The 5,332-nt window shown below is 32.9% G+C and overlaps 1 pseudogene; it reads right to left on the bottom strand.

The window, feature by feature from the left end:
• Positions 1 to 1,266: 1,266 nt before the first annotated feature.
• LOC145564940 (uncharacterized) lies at positions 1,267 to 3,846 on the bottom strand (annotated as a pseudogene).
• Positions 3,847 to 5,332: the final 1,486 nt, after the last annotated feature.

Raw genomic sequence — 5,332 nt, 5'->3', positions numbered from 1 at the left:
GTGGGACACTCACAAGTGGGTTACAATGTGTTTCAGCATGAGCGTACATTCTTCCCTCCCTAATCACATTCTTTCCGCTCTCCCTCCTTTAAGTCCTTATAATATTATCATGTTCTCGCAGCCTCTATACTTAATAAGCTCCCAATCAAATAGAGATAAATATGATTTTAAAAAGTTACAATATAATTTCAGTACATACAATTTTTATCGGTCATAAAGCCGAAAAAGGGGAATTACAAGCATTTATTGAGTCCGTAGGAAATTTCAGATATCTATCAGGCCGTGCCTAGCAGGTCGAAAATTCTAGATTTTGAGCTTCTTTCTTGGCCTTTTGGAAGGGGCAAGGGTGTGCTCTACATGGCACGTCTGTACCTAGAGGTGGCCCGTGGGCCGAGTTGGACCCAGCCCACCCTGACCCGCATGGCAGGTGGGTCAAATAGGTCCAGCCCGAATTCGACCCGGCATAAATCGTCTGAAAAGGTGGGTGTGTCGTGGGTCCAAAAATTCTGGCCCAGCCCACTTCTGCCCAGCCGATTTCGACCTATGTGATTCGGCCTAACCCATTCAACCCATTTCGGCCTACGTGATTCGACCAACTCAAGTTCCAACCCACAAACTCACCCAAATCGACCCAACACGCACGGCCCACCCAAACCGCCCAGCCCGCCATCCTAACAGCTCTTTTACAGTTTTTTTTTTTTTTAAGTAACGACTACTTTTTTTTTGAGACAAAGTAATGGCTACTTTCATTGAGTCTAACAACTAGTTTTTTTTTAATCTAACGACTAGTTTTGTTTTTCCATTTTTTTTTTTAATCTAACAACCCACAAACTCACCCAAATCGACCCAACACGCACGGCCCACCCAAACCGCCCAGCCCGCCATCCTAACAGCTCTTTTACAGTTTTTTTTTTTTTAAGTAACGACTACTTTTTTTTTGAGACAAAGTAATGGCTACTTTCATTGAGTCTAACAACTAGTTTTTTTTTAATCTAAAGACTAGTTTTGTTTTTCCATTTTTTTTTGTTTTTTTTTTGGTTTTTTTTTTTTTTTTTTTTTTTTTTTTTGTGTTGTGTGTGCAGAGCCGTCTTAATCATTTTGGGGGCCCTGTTCTAAACTTAGAAATTGGGCCCTAATAAATTTTTTTTAACGAAATTATCGTATAACAACATTTTAAAACGAAGCCAAAAAACACAAAGTACTTTATTTAAATTGTAAATAACATGATTAATATCAAAATACAATCTTAATTATTAAAAGATCAAACTATTTAAACAGAGCTATTCTTCTAGCATTTTTTGAACCAAATTCATCAACCATATCTTCATATTTCACCTTCTCCAAAAGATCATTTTCAATTTCTATCAACGCCAATCCATTTAGTCGTTCTTGTAACATGGTAGACCGCAAGTAAGATTTCAACAACTTCAATTTTGAAAAAATTCTTTCTGCAGAAGCAACTGTCACAGGAATAGTCAATAAGATCCTATAAGCAATATTAGCATTCGGAAAACAATCTACATCATTCAAAAATTTTAATATATCGATAGCTCCCATTTTTTTTGTTGGCATTGATGGAAAAATATCTCTTAATAACTTAAATTCCACATAGAGTTCATTTCCATCAATATCAGATTGCCCATTATGTCTTAATGCTTGCTCAAAATGACTACAACATGACTTCAAAGATGCATCATCTAATGATTCTAACTTTTCATAAGTAAACATGAAACGAAATATACTTTCATACTCTTGATATTGCTCAAACAATAGCCTGATCAACAAGGATAAGAAAATAGTTTACTCTAAAAGATTCTTCCCCTGATAACTCAACTGAAGGGGTATCTAAATTCTCATCAAATTGTTTTTTTCTTCGAATAACACGCCTTTGAGGAAATATTGGATCGATATTCAATTCGATAGCAATTTCTTTAGCATCATCCAAGGCACTATAAAATCCAGTATCTCTGTACTTTTCAAAATATGAAATCAACTCCTTTATTTTTTCCAAAGCAACATCAATAACCATATCATTTGATTGCGAAAGCTTGCTAACCATATTAATTGCAGACAATATCTCAAACCATATAATTATTGACATTAAAAACTCAAAATCACCTAGCTCATTTGTTGCCAAGGATTTAGCTTCACTACTTAGTTTAGAATCAAGATCATTGTCTGACACTTCAAGTAAAGCTTCTCTAAAATCTGACATTTGACATTTTATAGCTTTGACACTATCTATATGACTCTCCCAACGAGTGGATGACAATGATTTCGGAGTTAACACTTTTACATTATCTTTTAAAATTTTCCATCTCTTAGTAAAATTAGCAAAAATTGTATATATGCGTTGTATAACTCCAAAAAAATCCTTAGCTTTACAAGAGTAAGCCATATCACACAATGTTAAATTAAGACTATGACAACCACAAGGAGTATAAAAGGCTCTTGGATTTATATCTAAAAGTTTCTTTTGTACACCTTGATTTTTTCCTTTCATATTTGACCCATTGTCATATCCTTGTCCCCGTACATCAAATATGTCAAGACCAAGATTTTTCAATTCTTTTTGTAAAACATCAAAAAGTCCCTGACCAGTTGTATCATTCACATTTAAGAATCCTAAAAAAGATTCTTCAACACTAACAGAATATTCAGAGACATCCACATATCTTATTATTAAAGACATTTTCTCTTGATGACTAATATCAGGAGTACAATCAAGTATAACAGAGAAATACTTTGCTCGTTTGATTTTTTTTAAGATTTCATTTTTAATTGCAGAAGCAAGCAAAAGTATTAACTCGTTTTGGATGTTATGCCCAAGATAATGAAAGTGTAAATCATCATTTGTGATACGTCTAACATGCTCTTTGATAATCGGATCAAACTCTGCTAACATTTCAATCAAGCCCAAAAAATTGCCATTGCTATTTTGATATAATTTCTCGTTAGAACCACGAAAGGACAAACTATGTTTAGCAAGGAATTTCACAATTTCACAATTCTTTTTAAAACATTTTTCCAGTGATCCTTTTCTTTCTCAATTAGTCTTTGAGCCGTTTTATCAATAGTTTCATTCTTTTTGAGCCTTAAACGCAACTCATACCAAGCTGTCATATTCTTAACATGTTCAATACCGGTTTCATGCTCTTTAAGTCTCTCACCTATATGTGCCCAATCACTAAAACCATCATTCGTTAATTGACCTCTACCAATTCCTTTTTTGAAAATTTTACAACAAAAACAAAATACTCTATCAAGTTCTTTCGAATAAATAAGCCAACCTCTATCACATTTCTCTCCATTAGATAAAACTCTAGTATATAAATTAGCCGAAAAGCGTCTAGAAAATTTATCTTTAGGACCCTTTACAATAGAATGGTCTCTTTTAGGGCCTTTCATCACTACTAAATCAATCATTTTCGATTCAAAAGCATCCCAATTTCTTGGATTAAATATATCAAAAGAGTAATCAAATTGGGTTGGTTGCTCTTCATTATTATTACCATTTTCATCCGTATCATGCTCTTCATCATCATCCAACAAATTATTCAAATTGTCATTTTCATCCACATTATCATTTTCAGTGGGCACATCAAAAGCAACACTATTAAGATTCTCAGTAAGAATCACATTTTCAGGAATTTCAGCATTAACATCATCAACATTATCAGGAATTTCAGCATTAACATCATCAACATCTTGATTTTCAACAGAAATTTGTGGTTCTTTTATTAGAAATTTGTGAAGGGCGCCTCTTTGAGATTGAGTTAACTCTTCAATTTTTTTATTTTTCATACGTTTATCATGACCAGAGACATACTTTTTTTTAGGAGGCATAATTAAAATCTAAAAATAAAATTTTAAAAGTACTTACTAAATACTAATTAAACAAACAATCAAACAATTAAACAAACAATCAAAAACTCACCCGAAAAACACAATAAATTATACAATTAATCTAATAATTTAAATTGCAAAAGGATAGAAACAACCTGACATAATCCACTTGCCATTGATATTTGATAATTCAAATGCTACAAGTCTGCAAGGACAGCAACTCGGCGAACTCGCACATCCGCAAGGCCACAAGTAAAACTGGATTGTCGATTTCACGATTTGCCGCAACCAATTCCCTTGGCTCTAATCTTCTTGTTAATCCCTTGTACTCAATGAATTATTTTTACTATGGTATATGATTCTTAATTGATTTTTTTTTAATAGTTAAATGTAATTTGAGTACGAATGTATGAACACAGTTAATTGAAAAAGATAGAAGATAGAAATGAAATTTATAAGGGATAATAAATTTAACCGTTTGATAAACGAAGATTAAGGGGTTTAATTGTGGAATACTCGAAATTAATTTCTCCATTGAGAGCAATTCAAGATTTGAGAAAAAATTCTTCATACTACCCGTTGGAAAATTCTTGATGAACGAAAATTAAGGGTTTGAATAGATTGAAGGCAAAATTTGGGGGTAAAACAATAAAATTAAATGACAAAATAGGAAGGATAGAATCAAAGAAAGGAATATTAAAGAAAATTTCAAAAATTTTGGGAAGTTGGGGCTATCTTGATGGAGCAATTTACGAAGGAAAGAGATGATGAATCTAGACAAATGGAGTAAATAGAGCTTTTTCTTTCACGTGAGTATTGCTAACTTTTTCTTTTTTTTTTTCTTTTTTTTTTTTTTAACTTAAGGCTTGGACTCCGCAAATATGGGCCCTCCGAATTTGGGGGCCCTGTGCTAAGGGCCTGTTTGCACAGGTCCTTAGCCGACCTTGTGTGTGTGTATGATCATCCCTTAAAAGTTTCCTATAAATACCAATTTTATTTCACTCAAATTTCCACACAACTTAAGCTTTCTATCTCTCTTGCTCAAAAATTCTTAATTGCTCTCAAATTTCAAGTGTTATTTAGTGTTACAAATAGTTTTATTTTTGTTAAAGAAAAATATCCTCAATATTATTATTAGAAATCTTAAATTTCTAAAGAAAAAAATTCTTCTCCATATTATTATTTAGTAATCAGAAAAAAAAATATGGGATCAAGAGGAAGAATGGAAAGGAGTCAAAGTGATGGTCGAAGTGGTGGCCAAAACAGTAGTGGTGCAAATTTTTCGTATGAAATTAATACGGAAAATTTAAACGATTTTGTCAATGAATATGGAGATTATGGTTTAAGAGATGGGCAAAATATTATTTAAACGTCTCCACCACAACCTAGCTTTCTCTCACCAATCATCAAGTTTAACTATGCCACCTCCATCTTAACCAACATCACAATGAACATCTAAACCTTCATCTCAACCTTCATCTCATGG

Source organism: Chenopodium album, chromosome 10, assembly GCF_948465745.1.
Source record: "Chenopodium album chromosome 10, dcCheAlbu1.1, whole genome shotgun sequence".
NCBI classification, from domain to species: domain Eukaryota; kingdom Viridiplantae; phylum Streptophyta; class Magnoliopsida; order Caryophyllales; family Amaranthaceae; genus Chenopodium; species Chenopodium album.
This window is presented reverse-complemented; position numbering and strand designations above follow the sequence as displayed.